Below are 16,947 nucleotides of genomic sequence, written 5' to 3' on the forward strand. Positions count from 1 at the left end.
AAGTTAAATTAATTATTCATTTTTGATGATGGTGAAATTTCTCTATCTCAGAAAATGTAAAAAATAAATGTACAAAGCATTTTCATCAAACTGTGCAAGTGATTTGTTCTTGTTTTGAGGTAGGTTGAGTTCATGTATATTTACAGCAAATAAGTATACAATAACAACAACAAGTATATAACATAATTCAAGCATATCGTATGGAATTATGCATCTGTAGTCAATAGTCTCCTTCTATTATTTAAAATGTAATTCTTCACTTATTTCCAATGAATCAACACTCACCTTTTCCACTTCCTTTTTTCTACAATATCTTCTGTCATACTCTTCTCATGTTCCTGGCTTCCTGTCTGACATATTTTCTGCTGTCCTTTCTCTGCCCTCCCCTCCTGGAAGCACTTATCTTTGATTAGTAGGAGAACTGGATTTAGTTCATCTCTCCATACAGTACGTCATTTACTTCCTTCCTTACATCATCCTTCCCTTTCTTTAGGTGGTTAAAAGCCTGAGAGTAAGGTACATACAGCCAGAACCCGCTGTACTTTAACTGATCAATTTTTCATCAAAAGGAACGAGGTCTCTTTGAGCCAGAGCCAGAATAGGACTGACTGAGAGTGACGCTTCACTTTCTCCTTCTGACTCTTTCCAACAACTCTCATTACTCTGTAACTGCTGCTCCATCATCATCCTTAAAACAACTCTTTGTTAAAGGTCCCCTATTATACTGGTTTCATCAATATATTACAGGTCTCAGATATATACAAAACATGTCTCTGGAGTGTTTGGCTCCAGACACCAAACAGATCATTGCAGCATTACCCATAATCCCCTCTGTTTCAGCCCTGTTTCCAAAGAGCTGATTCTCTGTCTGTTACTTTAGATGAAAATAAAGAGCCCCTCCCCACGCCCCTCTGAGAGACATTTGGTTACAAAGAACTCAATGGTGCTCTAGGAGGAGATTCATGTTATAAGGTGGTGGGGGGCGTTACCTTGGTTGCTGATTGGCTAATGGTTACACAAGCCAAAACATCGTTATGACATCATAAAGTGGCCAAAATCTGATCAGCTCATTTTCAGACAGGTTTTTATAGAAATGGATCAAAAAGAGAGAGAATCTTTGTTCCTGGAACGTTCAGAGTCTCTTTCCACAGAGGGGACACATGTTGATGTAGAAGAGACATGGAGAAGAGGGGACACATGTTGATGTAGAAGAGACATGAAGAAGAGGGGACACATGTTGATGTAGAAGAGACATGAAGAAGAGGGGACACATGTTGATGTAGAAGAGACATGGAGAAGTGGGGACACATGTTGATGTAGAAGAGACATGGAGAAGAGGGGACACATGTTGATGTAGAAGAGACATGAAGAAGAGGGGACACATGTTGATGTAGAAGAGACATGGAGAAGAGGGGACACATGTTGATGTAGAAGAGACATGAAGAAGAGGGGACACATGTTGATGTAGAAGAGACATGAAGAAGAGGGGACACATGTTGATGTAGAAGAGACATGAAGAAGAGGGGACACATGTTGATGTAGAAGAAACATGAAGAAGAGGGGACACATGTTGATGTAGAAGAGACATGGAGAAGAGGGGACACATGTTGATGTAGAAGAGATATGAAGAAGAGGGGACACATGTTGATGTAGAAGAGACATGAAGAAGAGGGGACACATGTTGATGTAGAAGAGACATGAAGAAGAGGGGACACATGTTGATGTAGAAGAGACATGAAGAAGAGGGGACACATGTTGATGTAGAAGAGACATGAAGAAGAGGGGAAACATGTTGATGTAGAAGAGACATGAAGAAGAGGGGACACATGTTGATGTAGAAGAGACATGAAGAAGAGGGGACACATGTTGATGTAGAAGAGATATGAAGAAGAGGGGACACATGTTGATGTAGAAGAGACATGAAGAAGAGGGGACACATGTTGATGTAGAAGAGACATGAAGAAGAGGGGACACATGTTGATGTAGAAGAGACATGAAGAAGAGGGGACACATGTTGATGTAGAAGAGACATGAAGAAGAGGGGAAACATGTTGATGTAGAAGAGACATGAAGAAGAGGGGACACATGTTGATGTAGAAGAGACATGAAGAAGAGGGGACACATGTTGATGTAGAAGAGACATGAAGAAGAGGGGACACATGTTGATGTAGAAGAAACATGAAGAAGAGGGGACACATGTTGATGTAGAAGAGACATGAAGAAGAGGGGACACATGTTGATGTAGAAGAGACATGGAGAAGAGGGGACACATGTTGATGTAGAAGAGACATGAAGAAGAGGGGACACATGTTGATGTAGAAGAGACATGAAGAAGAGGGGACACATGTTGATGTAGAAGAGACATGGAGAAGAGGGGACACATGTTGATGTAGAAGAGACATGAAGAAGAGGGGACACATGTTGATGTAGAAGAGACATGAAGAAGAGGGGACACATGTTGATGTAGAAGAGACATGAAGAAGAGGGGACACATGTTGATGTAGAAGAGACATAAAGAAGAGGGGACACATGTTGATGTAGAAGAGACATGAAGAAGAGGGGACACATGTTGATGTAGAAGAGACATGGAGAAGAGGGGACACATGTTGATGTAGAAGAGACATGAAGAAGAGGGGACACATGTTGATGTAGAAGAGACATGAAGAAGAGGGGACACATGTTGATGTAAAAGAGACATGGAGAAGAGGGGACACATGTTGATGTAGAAGAGACATGAAGAAGAGGGGACACATGTTGATGTAGAAGAGACATGAAGAAGAGGGGACACATGTTGATGTAGAAGAGACATGAAGAAGAGGGGACACATGTTGATGTAGAAGAGACATGAAGAAGAGGGGACACATGTTGATGTAGAAGAAACATGAAGAAGAGGGGACACATGTTGATGTAGAAGAGACATGAAGAAGAGGGGACACATGTTGATGTAGAAGAGACATGGAGAAGAGGGGACACATGTTGATGTAGAAGAGACATGAAGAAGAGGGGACACATGTTGATGTAGAAGAGACATGAAGAAGAGGGGACACATGTTGATGTAGAAGAGACATGGAGAAGAGGGGACACATGTTGATGTAGAAGAGACATGAAGAAGAGGGGACACATGTTGATGTAGAAGAGACATGAAGAAGAGGGGACACATGTTGATGTAGAAGAGACATGAAGAAGAGGGGACACATGTTGATGTAGAAGAGACATAAAGAAGAGGGGACACATGTTGATGTAGAAGAGACATGAAGAAGAGGGGACACATGTTGATGTAGAAGAGACATGGAGAAGAGGGGACACATGTTGATGTAGAAGAGACATGAAGAAGAGGGGACACATGTTGATGTAGAAGAGACATGAAGAAGAGGGGACACATGTTGATGTAAAAGAGACATGGAGAAGAGGGGACACATGTTGATGTAGAAGAGACATGAAGAAGAGGGGACACATGTTGATGTAGAAGAGACATGAAGAAGAGGGGACACATGTTGATGTAGAAGAGACATGAAGAAGAGGGGACACATGTTGATGTAGAAGAGACATGAAGAAGAGGGGACACATGTTGATGTAGAAGAGACATGAGGAAGAGGGGACACATGTTGATGTAGAAGAGACATGAACAAGTGGATTTTGCATAATAGGTGACCTTTAAGGCTAAAATCCCAAGAGACACCCTCCCAGCCTGAAACGGCTCCATTAGAGTCCTTTGTTTACTTTTGTAGAATAGTGACAATACTATGTAAAACTCACGCTTCTATTGGCTAGCGCTCCAACACATTGTACGTGATAGACTAAGGGGCGGGACATCTCTAAGCGGTTGGCCAATCACAACAGAACCGGCCAGCTAACCAATCACAGCAGACTGGGCTCTGGTTTCAGACAGAGGGTGAAAAGAGGTGCTGCAGCACAGGCAGTATGAGAAAAATAAAGAGCTTTTTGAACATTAAAGCATGGAGACATGTAGAGACACTACATACTGATATACACCTGAACATCAGCAGAATTAATTATCCCGTCTCTCTAATTTGGGATACCTTTTTAGAACTCGTACTATTACATACTATAAGACAGGGTGGACGAAACCCACAGTCATTGTTCCGTACAAAAATGCTTCCTGAGATTCAGCCAAAGCACATATTCAGCTTTCTCTGAGTGGTCATTTCCCAACATAATGCTACTTTTAGTAGAGAAATCCCTCCTCAGACAGTGCTTCCTTTGCCGAGCTGCTTTGAAGGGACATGTCTTTCTCGAATGTAGACTAGATTGGTTGTAATGACTTTAATTCAAAGGGTTTGGGTTTAACTTGACCTGAAATAACACCAGGAACAAAGCTACTACAGCTGCCACGACAAATACATCATCATGATAGGGCCAGCACATACTTTTCTTACGAATACGCAACATACGATAAACAAAGACAACATTAGCATAATTGCAGCCAAAACTTTGTTACTGATCTTTGTTACCCAGTTCCCCCCTGGGATAGATAAAGTACTCTGATGGTCCATTGTTTAGCCAGATAATTATTGGCCAGATAATGATTGGCCATTTGCGACCGATACTTACCACAGCAGCATTCTTGTAATTGCGTTTGGCTTGGAGAAACGTCTGCTCTCCATTGGATCACGGCGCAGATTGACTGATTTGTTTTGGCTCAGTTTGGTTGTTCCCTGTGTTTCTGTGGCACAGACAACCGGAATCAGCTGAGCTTCAGGTTCCTGTTGCCAGGCCTTACTTCATGCCCTCTTTACAGTCAGTGATTAATCAGATGGCTCACTGAGACCCTAGCCACACGGAGACGGTAACGAACCAAATTCGATATCAAAAAAGTATTCCGTCCACACGAGACCGCTCGACCCGCTGTAGTACTTATGCCGGGCCTGTAAGTGGCGCTGTACTTCCGCCACAAAATACACAAAATCAGCGAAGAAGACTTCACGAGCATGCATGGTTGCCATGGTTGCCCTTCTGTTTATTCTCCACGGTGGATTTAGCAGCAGAGGTGGGGAGAGGCAGGGCTCTGGCTCTTTTTCTCCCTCCCCGAGGCAAGCGTGTTCTCCTGCTGTAAATCCCTCTGGTTAGTCCACCAGCAGATGAAAAACACCGACCTCTCCGCCTCTTCCAACGAACGAGGGGACCGTGGGCCGGTCAACATGTCCGTTAAAGTTTAAATCTTCCGTACAAAATTATAAAAGTGCTGATCAAAGGTCGTCTTTGTTATATATTGAGCTTTAAAACAAATGAATAACGACTCTATATAATAATATAAGAATAATACACGGCGTCTCTCTTTCCCTCCCCCTCTCCTGACAGCCCGTCAGTATTTTCGTTATCAGGAAATGATCGTATCGTGTCTCTCTATCGTAATCACGGAGCTGTTTGCCCCCCAGAGTGTTGCGTCTGCAGTTCTACCTTGGGACCCGTTATCGTTATCGTTTCTGCGTTTCCCTGTCGGCCTCGTGTCGCTGAGACTGGAGCACGACTTTGCCAATTCCTTCTGCTAATTGATTGGTCTCCATTAACGTTATATTCACAAAGCTCAGCACACTCTTATCTGCAATCAGGCAAGCATTCATCTTTCACTTTCATCCGTGGCCTTCATGATAAACTCGTACAATCACTGTATCTCTCATTTCAGATGAGAGGACTTTGGTAGGAGCCCTTGAAGCTTTTTAGAAGTAATTAGGATTAAAGCTCACCAATGATTCATTAAACGGCACAGGTGCTGAGATGCTGACATGTGTGATTACACTTTGATTAGGCCACGTTCTACCTAATTGCTGAGGTGTGCATCTCTACATCCGTTAATCGCTTTTATTCATTTCCCATATTTTGTCTGTTGTCCCAAGGTTTTTTAAATTTGGATAAACGTGATTTTATTCTTTTAAATAACTCATCACAAAAACATTTATTTACCATTTTGTAGGCTGTCTCACCCCTCGATTCCACCGGGTCCGTCTGCGTCGCGTCACGGCTGAGCCGCGGTTTTGGTCCGGCCTCCTCCGGCGTCATACCCTACCGGGCGCGTTTCAGAAGCATTTCAGAAGCGGAGCGTCTTGCCTGCCGGCTCACAGTTTTTGTTGATTTGGGCATGTTTCCTGGACAGGCTACTTTTGTACAGACAAAGTTAATAATACTTGTAATATCCCAGTTATAAGCGACATGAATCAAAGATGTGTTGCTGTCTTTTAGTGGTAAAGAAATGCATTCATCATCATAATTATTCTATATAATTTACACAGTGCCTGTAAACCGGAGGAGAACGCTGGCATTTCTCCTCCTACTTGAAAGACTACGGAGCGATAGGGTCTGCAAAATTAGTTTATTTTGGGGATGGGCCGGATGCTCTGATCGGTCCACTTCCTGCCCGGTGCCTCTGCGCCTCGCGTTGAAAAATAGACATTTTTGAGCAGAGCCCAGAGCCGGGACGCTTCTGAGCCGTAACGTGGCACGTCTGGTGGAATAGCACCCATTGACTAGAGTGGCCGCAATCCTTGCGAACGCCGCCGCCGCCGCCGTCGCGCGAAGCAGACGGACCCGGTGGAATCTAGGGGTTAGGGAGACCACTTTGTTCACAATACCAGAGGGAACAACCTATTTTCAATCAAATGTAAACAATATATCCAATCATCATATTGTGTTTTTTTAAGTGGATCTGCACCAAACAAATATATTTTGTGAAGTCTGCATAATACTATTAGTAGGATTGTATATATCTGCAGCTCCATAGTACTTCCTTTGTTATGGTAAACCAATAAATGTGCAGTCCTAGTTCTTTGTCCTAGTTCTAATATCTGCCATGCACTTGCAGTAATTACAAGTAGAATGTTTGTAATATATGATCATGTTTATCTTTCCTTCAGTGCAGCATTACATCAGAGCTGCATTAAACAGAACAAGAGATGCTGTAAGTAAAAATCAATGCAGAGAAAGCCGATTGTACCTGACAGGCTTTCAGACAATTTAACACTCATCACACTGAAGTTTGCTAACTGCAGGGAGTCAGGATGTACACAATGTGTTGACGTGTTGATGCACCATATCGCTGACAGGATGGTATATTGAACAGCTGCTTTCTTTAAAAACACATCTCATTATATGGCTGCTTTAATACAGTGTGTCTCAAGGACTGGTGGCTCACGTCTCTCAAGGACTTTTTAGAGAATTCACTCCAGTAAGAAACAGAAAAACAAGTGTTATTTTTTCCAACTTACAGGAGCTTGTAGATGTGATGCACACATAAAGTAAATAAGACCCTCCTCTTCAGGGCATGGTTATCCCCCAAAACACAAGGTTAGGATCCCTACTGAGAAACGAATATTTCATGTCCAATCAAATTGATTCATGCTGTCAGCAGTTTGGTCACTCGGGGCTTTAGTGTGAAAGTGTGATTCATCATATTTCATGCTAGCCCTGAGTCCATGGATAATGAGTAATGACTAACAGTAGCTTTAAGGTAGCAATGGGCTTCATAGCCTGGGATTTAGGTTAGCTAATGGCTAAAAAGTAGATGTGTGAAAGGATTAATGTGACAACCACAGACCACTCCACACCACTGATAATAACTAATAAGTGAGCATGACTTGACAAAAACTGAGTTCAACTCCAGCAAAAAGTACCAAGAGCACAATCAGATGTTCGGAAACCAGTGTCAGAGATGTTGATATGTGTTTTTGTCTTCAGTTGCACTCATTTGTCCATAATTAACATCCATCACACTGTAATGAGACAGAGACAAAATACACTGAGTACATGCAGAGATGGAAGAAGTACTCAGATCCTTTTTCTGTGATTTAACTAAAGTAAAAGTAGAAATACTTCAGTCTGAAATTACTAAATTACAAGTAAAAGTCCTGTATTCAAATGCTACTTAAGTAGAAGTACGGCAACATCAAATCATCAAGGAATGACTTGAGACAGGAAGCTGCTGGTGAAAAGCAAGATGGCTTCCTTTTAAATATATCATGTGGGTTTTATCAGGGAATAATTTCCCCTGCACGTCCTCCTTCGCCCTCTGACACAGATGCCCAGCCTTGAGCAGCCGCCATCTCCCTTAAGGAGGGGCTGCCCTAGCATATTGTTGTTGTTACCAGTTTATGACCGGGCAACTCTCGGTGGGAGATAGTTATTGCTGTGGGACACCTGGAACACATCCTTCTCCGGGTGTAGATGACCCCAAGCCATAAGTGACAGCAAATGTGATTCAGTGTCCTCAGCTGTTTAGTCTATCTAGTGAAGAATGCTGATTATTCCACTCTGAACTAAAACCTGGAGCTACAGGAGGGCTCTTCAGAATTGATTGTGGCATCTCAACCGTGTGGCCCGTGACATGTCGTGTGAGTTCTCCGGCCGAAGCTCCAAATAAACCGTCAGTGTTTGCCATCAAAGCTCCAGCTCTCCTCGTGTCTCTCTGAGTCCTGACTCCCATTGCTTCAGAAGTCTCCCCCACACGTATGGCTGTAAGTTTGTAAAAAACACAAGTTATTATCAATAAAAGGCTCATTTGAAAACTCATGGTGTTAGGATAAATACATAAGACTCCCCATAATCCCCAGCTTGAACTGAATGTAGACAACCACAGGCAGAATCACACCAAACACATGTGATGCACACAAACACACACACACACACACATGTTGGAAGAGGCAGCCAGGAGCAACCCGTGGTGACAGACCGCCTCCTGAGACTGACGTCCAATCAGAGTGATGCACACACACACATCCACAGCTCTCCATTTACTCCATCCCACTTCACTGTGCAGAGATGGGAAGAATAGAGAGCCTGATGACACTTTGCTGCTGGGTTTATTCATCCTTTAGAGTGTTATTTGTATAGAGAGCAAGGCGCTCACAGACAGGGGAAGAGTTGGATTTCCATTGGGACCTGTGATGCTAAAAATACCTTCAAGCATAGCACTGTAGATTCCTTTTAGATGGACTTAAAAGCATCCAGCAAACGGTGATATCTTGGGTAATACACGTTTCATTCATGTGTTTATATATATATATATAACCTTATGAAATATGCTGCTTTCCATGTTCAAATTATTTAAAAAATAGCATGTATTTTGCATGTGCCATCCATTGTTTTTCTAGGTTCTCTTAGGATGTTTGGGTTTGGTTAAACCACTCAGACTCTGAAATGCACATCATTTGAATGGTTTTATTTTCATAATCCTGTAAGAGTATGTCTGTACTGTTTAGAAGAAAGGTTCCTGAAAAGAACCACATAAAGATTTCCCTCCTTTTCCTCCACTTGTTACCTTTTCTAAGAGCGATGCAGCTGAAACCCAGGAGGCAGCCGCTAGATACCCACACTGAGATGTCTAAAAGTGAGGGTGTGGGAGTGTGAACTCAGAAAGACTTTCAGGAAATGAGCCCAGGGTTTTCTACCAGACATCACAGCAAGCTGCTCTGAAATGACTGGCTGACAGTAAAGTGTTCACTGTAGATGTGATTGCACTACGCAGGATGGAATAGATGATGTGACTTTTTCAAAACCAACATTCAGACTTCACACCCACTTCACGCCGCCATTGGTTATCTGGGCGGAGGTGAGAAAGCAGCAAGGTTCGTTTTGTCACACAACTATTTTGTTGAGTACAATGCAATAAAAGTATTACAGGACAAACTGTCTGAAAATGTGCACTTTTACTCCAATGTTTACAATCAGAAGGCCTTTATTCGTCCCACAGAGGGGACATTAACATTGTTTCAGTGAAATAGTGATAAAGACAAAAATAACACGGTGTTTAATAAAGTGGCAAGCACACATTAATAACAATTTAAAATCCAATACTTGCACATTCCAAGTACTATGCAAATTAAGTGAAACAGGTGTAAAGTAATGAAGTAGCTGCCAGATGATGTTAGTAAATAGTATAGGTAGGTAGGTAGGTAGGTAGGTAGGTAGGTAGGTAGGTAGGTAGGTAGGTAGGTAGGTAGGTGGGTGGGTGGGTGGGTAGGTGGATGGATGGTAGGTAGGTAGGTGGGTTTGATGGATGGTAGGTAGGTGGGTGGGTGGGTGGGTGGATGGATGGATGGATGGATGGATGGTAGGTAGATGGATGGTAGGTAGGTAGGTAGGTGGATGGATAGTAGGTAGGTAGGTAGGTGGATGGATGGTAGGTAGATGGATGGATGGTAGGTAGGTAGGTAGGTAGGTGGGTGGGTGGATGGATGGTAGGTAGATGGATGGTAGGTAGGTAGGTAGGTAGGTAGGTGGATGGATAGTAGGTAGGTAGGTAGGTAGGTAGGTAGGTAGGTAGGTAGGTAGGTAGGTAGGTAGGTAGGTAGGTAGGTAGGTAGGTAGGTAGGTAGGTAGGTAGGTAGGTGGGTGGGTGGGTGGGTGGATGGATGGATGGTAGGTAGATGGATGGTAGGTAGGTAGGTGGATGGATGGTAGGTAGGTAGGTAGGTAGATGAATGAATGGATGGTAGGTGGATGGATGGTAGGTAGGTAGGTAGGTAGATGAATGGATGGTAGGTAGATGGATGGTAGGTAGGTAGGTGGATGGATGGTAGGTAGGTAGGTAGGTAGATGAATGGATGGTAGGTAGATTGATGGTAGGTAGGTAGGTGGATGGATGGTAGGTAGGTAGGTGGGTGGGTGGATGGATGGATGGTAGGTAGATGGATGGTAGGTAGGTAGGTAGGTAGGTAGGTAGGTAGGTAGGTGGATGGATAGTAGGTAGGTAGGTAGGTAGGTAGGTAGGTAGGTGGGTGGATGGATGGTAGGTAGGTAGGTAGGTAGGTAGATGGTAGGTAGATGGATGGATGTTAGGTGGATGGTAGGTAGGTAGGTAGGTAGGTAGGTAGGTAGGTAGGTAGGTAGGTAGGTAGGTAGGTGGATGGATGGATGTTAGGTAGATGGATGGTAGGTAGGTACGGTACGGTAGGTAGATATTTCAATGGTGTAACCACATTGTACTTCTTTATTTGGATCGATTTAATATAATCGTATCCATCTATATTAAGTATGGCTGCACAATTAATGGAAATGTATCTACTGTAAATCACAAAGTAGTGCTTTATTCAAATCAGGTAGCAAAATAATTTTTACTGACTAAATATGTGTTATAATACCATTTTGAATGAAGTATGGTTGAGCTGTAGAGATTTTTCCGGCCTACACATTGTTTTCTACAATCGGTACAGATCCTCTTTAAAAAAATCCCCCCCATTATAATTGTATCATCATTTTTGTTATGATAATGAAGATAATGATGCAAAATCATCAATCCTTCACATTTTTTGAATCATATCGCAATTTCAATATTGGTAAAAAACGCAATCACTTGTCTTTTATTTAGTTTTCCTGATATCCAGCCTCTGACACTGCTTTCTGTCAATACGTGGCTCTGATAGAGACACTCTCACAGACGCAGACAAGCTCACTGACACAAAGCCGCCCAGAGTAATCCCATCTCTGACCTCTCACAGAGCGGGTCAGCACAACAACCTGCACTACACACACACACACACACACACACACACACACACACACACACACACACACACACACACACACACACACACACACACACACACACACAGAGAAGCAGGGTGTTGCGGGTGTGCTGGGCAGAGCAACAGACAGACATCTTCTATCCACAGGAAATCCCGTTCACTTAGAGAGAAAATTGGCTTTGCTCGATGGACAAAAAGAGACAAAAACAACCCCCCCCCCCCCACACACACACACACACACACACACACACACACACACACACACACACACACACACACACACACACACACACACACACACACACAGGGCAAAGGTTATTTACCAGACATAGAGAAAGCATTTTCTGGATATCTATCTTAATCTCCTTTAACACCGGTCTGATCTGTTCTAGGGCTGTACCCGAATATCCGAATATTTGTTCGTTGGAGTACTATTCGGATTTCAATTTCATTATTCGGATATTTTTTCTTTTTTTCAATTGAATTTATTGAAATCTCCAATATCAACGTAAGAGCTTGTGCCTCTTCGGGGGGTGCTAACACTTAACCATAAACGTTATTGTTTACTTTCTCCTTCTTTATATGTAGATATTACTTTTCTCCGTTAATCTCCGTCACGTTGTTTCCATAGCAACAACAACTTCCTGTCAATAGCGCTAACTCTCCTTCAAAATAAAAGCATGTCCATAAATAGGAAGCCAAGCCAAATTACACTTAAGACATATACAACTGCAACGAAAGTGACAAACACAATGCGATATCCTTTTCAATTTCAAAGAACACAAATTGGGTTACATGAACAAATAACTATAAAACAACAATACTGTAGAATAACAAAAAGAATGCCGTGAATAAACCGATATAGACGTGTTGAAGCGGTTCACTGCTGATTACTACGCCGCCCCCCCGCGCGGGCCGAATATTCGCTGCTGATTACTACCGAATATCTGGAACCCCGAAAAATGGTATTCGGGACAGCCCTAATCTGTTCTGAGGAGGGGGAGCAGGGTTACAGAGGGAAGGACTGTGGGTAGAAGACGAAATCATAGTAATGTGTGCACCTCAGTGAGGCTTTAAATCATACTCCTGTGATCTGTCATTTTGCTTCAGTTTTTTTCCCGGTACTCTGTGATGCAACTGAAATGCTCCAAATGCATTAGTAACAGAAAAATAACACTTCAAATAGAACGTGTTCATTAGTCTGTTGCCCTGGTGCATGCTGGGAGGATCACTTAAACAAGCCTACCTTGGGAAGCAACCATTTCATTTAAAAGAAAACTATTAATTATTTCATACGTTTCAATTCATTCCCCCCAAAAGAGGACTACAGTTTGTAATTCTCCGAGTATTAAGTATCAGAAAACACTGTTAATGTTTTCAGAAACATTCAAAATATCCATATTCACTGTTATGATCTAACATAGGAAGTTAAAGTAAAATCTCCAGTGAACGATAATATAAAATACATTCAAATATTATATTAACAGAAAAAGTAAAAATGTGCCTCAATATATTCTAAGCATCTTTATATACAATCGCATGTTCGTATCAACACAACATGAATGCTGAATTGTATATACAATCTTTTAAAAGCTATTAAGACGTATGTAGCAATTCAAATGAAGCAGTGTATTGGCAAATTACATTATGACTGTCCTAATTGTACTGAATAAAATGAAATAGTGAATATGCTGCCGGATTAAATACAGGTCGCACGCTGGCAGTGTATGTAAAAGGTTCAAATTGCCATGCAGGGATTTAAAGCTGTTACACTGCCGCCAGGTACTTCCTGCTGAGGCTGACTGACCAAAAGCACTTTAGATAAGACTCGCTTCAGTGAATCAGGAGATGGAAGAGTCACACACACTCGGTTCCACACACACACATCTATACACACACACATACATGTTTGATATTGTAAAGGTCAAGCAGTAATGAAATACTTTATTGAATCAACGATCACAAAAGGCTGTAGACTGGACAGCACTAAATGGTTTTATGATAAGGCGAGATGGAAATGATGTATGGTATGATTAGTAGACTGGTCAACGGAAGTATATTCAAAGATGTGAAAATGTCAAACCAGTAATACATGGAGAAGGTGAAACTATTAAAGGACACAAGTATGTATGTAACGTGGAGTAATGTATGCAAGAAAGGTGCTCTGCTATGCTCATCAGGTTCATATCAGTGTGTAGTGTCTCTACTGAGACATGTCTCCATGCTTTAATGTTCAAAAAGCTCTTTATTTTTCTCAAACAACCCCCGCCACACACACACACACACACACACACACACACACACACACACACACACACACACACACACACACACACACACACACACACACACACACACACACACACACACACACACACAGAGACAGCAGCAGCACCTCTTTTCACCCTCTGTCTGAAACCAGAGCCCAGTCTGCTCTGATTGGTTAGCTGGCCGGCTCTGTTGTGATTGGTCAACCGCTTAGAGATGTCCCGCCCCTTAGCCTATCAGGTACAAGGTGTTGGAGCGCTAGCCAATAGAAGCAAGAGTGTTGCAAAGTGATGTCACCGGAAGTAACTAAAGGTATTCAATGGAGGGAACTTTGGTATTTTTACCTTTGCAGACCATTTACATGCAAACAAATCTATGTGACACACTACATGAAAGGGAAAACCTCCACACCAAAAAATAGAGCCCCTTTAGGAAAATGACAAAAACCAAACCTAAATTACAACAAGCAGAACATACATAATGAAACACTATCTGTACTAAAGCTTGCTCCTGAAGGCAACCTAAAAGTACTTTAAATGTTATTTACAATTATCTCAAAAACACTCACTTGTATACACACATTGCCTCAGTACCCCTCATTTGTAAAACACTACCCGCCCTGCCTACATGGTTTCAACACAATAAATGACAAAACCCTCTCTTTGTGGCTTTTAGAGGGACATGTTGTATGTATTGAAAAGAGTGTTTTCTTTGTTATGTGTGAGTCTGAGTTCAGGAGCAGCTTCGTATGGCTTCCAGTTGCTTTTACACTGTCCATTAACAATTGATGTCCTGATTTTCTTTTTTCAGTCTCTTTGTAGTTGGAGAGCTTTCAGTGGATACAGTGTGTTCTCTGTGAAGTAGGCTGACAGTTTTGTTTTTATTCGTAGCGGTGTCTTTTATTCAGTTCCAGACACCATTATACATGTGTTTCATTATCTGGAAATGTGGCTTTTCAAACAAATACCGTTAATGATTTATCACAATGGTCCAATAATAGAATAATGAGCCCACTCTGTCCCCAGGAACATAAAGGAGAGAGGGGCTAAAAAAGGCTAGGGTATATTCAGCTTCTGTTACAGTGTCATACGTACAGATGGTCCGTACGCATGACTCTGAAAAGAGGGAAAATATCAGACATTATAATGTAGATCCCACCTGCTCATTTGATGGCTATGTTACACAACTTTGTCACTTGTTATTTAGTTTTAATTTAATTTGATTTATTTCGAATGTGTAAAACAATAATACAAAAATGTAACATGAGAATTATTATACAATACAAAATTAAGCAGTGTCAAATTGGTATACAACATTTTTACTGATTCTAAATAATGTATAAAAAAATAATCTACTTAATTACACATCCGAAAAAGAGCGGGAAGAAGTTTACACTTATTTAATCCCACCCCGTCTCCCAAAAAACTAAATTATTAACATATATATATTTTTTATTTTGTTTTTTAAAGAAATAAATTTGTCAATTAAAAACAAACAAAACAAATGAGTCATTAAGTACCTGGAGAAAAAATATTAAGTACAAAAAGAGAAAATTGGTCTCAGAGTTTTGGGTTTTTCCAAATCTAAAATGGGCGTCCAAGCCAGTATGCTTGATGTGTTGCATTAAATATTGAGTTTTTTTATCAGGTTAATTTGTGGAAAAACATACAAGAAATTGCAACTGAATGGACAAGATATTGCAAGATCAAATGAGGGCAGAGAAGATGAATGAACTGGTGTCAGGTTTTGAAGAAACAGCCATTTTGTTTTAGTCATAGCTGTGAAAACTAGCTAACATATTGTTAACGAATTAGCATCGGCATCAAAGACATACGAGTAGTTAGTGGAGAGTGGAGACAATTGACGTGTTGACAACAACCATCTAATGAGAAACTGTAACAGATAGGAATGTGAATATTGATGGGGATTTGGACTTCCAGATCAAGCTTAAAGTTACGTAATGTGTTGCATTTTTACTCTGCAATTGATCAGAGCTTGGAAAGATGTTGCTCAACTGGCCGTATTCACTTAATGCAGACAAACCAGACTTACTGTTGAAACTGCACTTCTCAGCCTGTTAGTCATCCATTATGTAAATACGTGTTCATTAAATGTTAAAGGTGGGGTATGCAATTTATTTCAGGAACCCTTTTTGTTATATTCCATGGAATGCTCTTAACATCCCGACAGCAATGAATATATTAAATGCTTTGACAATAAAATCCATAACAAAATGTCATCAGTGGAAGCCGTGGTGCTGTAAAAAGCCCGACCAATCATCTGAGCCGGCCCGGCTAAAATAACTGGATGGCCTACCTGCCTGTCAGACTTCCATCTGGGCACAAACTTATCTCGTGCCCTCATTGGTCATGTGCGCGTTCGTGTGTGTTGGAGGAGGGGCTCTGGAAGGAAGTCTGAAGGAAGAGGCAGATTTTTTCCGGTTGTGTATTTTCAAATTCTCGAGCTGGTTTCTCCAAAATGACCTACCCCACCTTTAATATCCCAGAATATACTTGGACTTTTACACAGAAATATATACAAAATGCAATTGTTTTACTTTTCCAGCAAACTTCCAATCATATTCGGCAGTGTGTTGCCCATGAACTGAAACGAGTTAGGCACCCCCTTTTAATACAGCATACCGCAATAATGTAATTTATTTTTCATTGAGATATAACTTTACCTTAACCTTAAATTGCACCTAATCTTATTGTCTATGCCATTGCCCAAAGGCTACAGCCTGTGTTCACTTTAACAGTGGGGTGTAATTGCATTAGAGCACTGAGCAGACAGCAAATGGGGGTGTAATAATCCATGCTGTGTAGCACACACACACACAGACACGCATACACACACACACCTTTCATTATGTGTGTGTTTGGGATCCTGCATTGTATTCCCCTTGGTGCAGTCTGTTGCATTGTTCCCTAAGTCCATTATTATTACAAACTCCTTTCTCCACTCTCTCTCTGAAACACACACAGAAACACACTCTCAGCGGCAGACTGCTTGACAAGGGGAAAATTGGTTTGGTCAACAAGGTCACGCATAGGCTGAGTCTTCCTGCTTTTCAGAAGGGTGTGTGTGTGTGTGTGTGTGTGTGTGTGTGTGTGTGTGTGTGTGTGTGTGTGTGTGTGTGTGTGTGTGTGTGTGTGTGTGTGTGTGTGTGTGTGTGTGTGTGTGTGTGTGTGTGTGTGTGTGTGTG

At 41.7% G+C, this 16,947-nt stretch overlaps 1 protein-coding gene across 1 annotated transcript in view; it reads left to right on the top strand.

The window, feature by feature from the left end:
* The window catches only part of man1a1 (mannosidase, alpha, class 1A, member 1), a 168,112-nt gene that overhangs the window by 72,345 nt on the left and 78,820 nt on the right, over positions 1 to 16,947 (top strand). The gene's annotated exons all lie outside the window — the stretch shown is intronic.

The sequence above is a fragment of the Notothenia rossii genome (assembly GCF_949606895.1).
Source record: "Notothenia rossii genome assembly, chromosome: 8".
Classification (NCBI taxonomy): domain Eukaryota; kingdom Metazoa; phylum Chordata; class Actinopteri; order Perciformes; family Nototheniidae; genus Notothenia; species Notothenia rossii.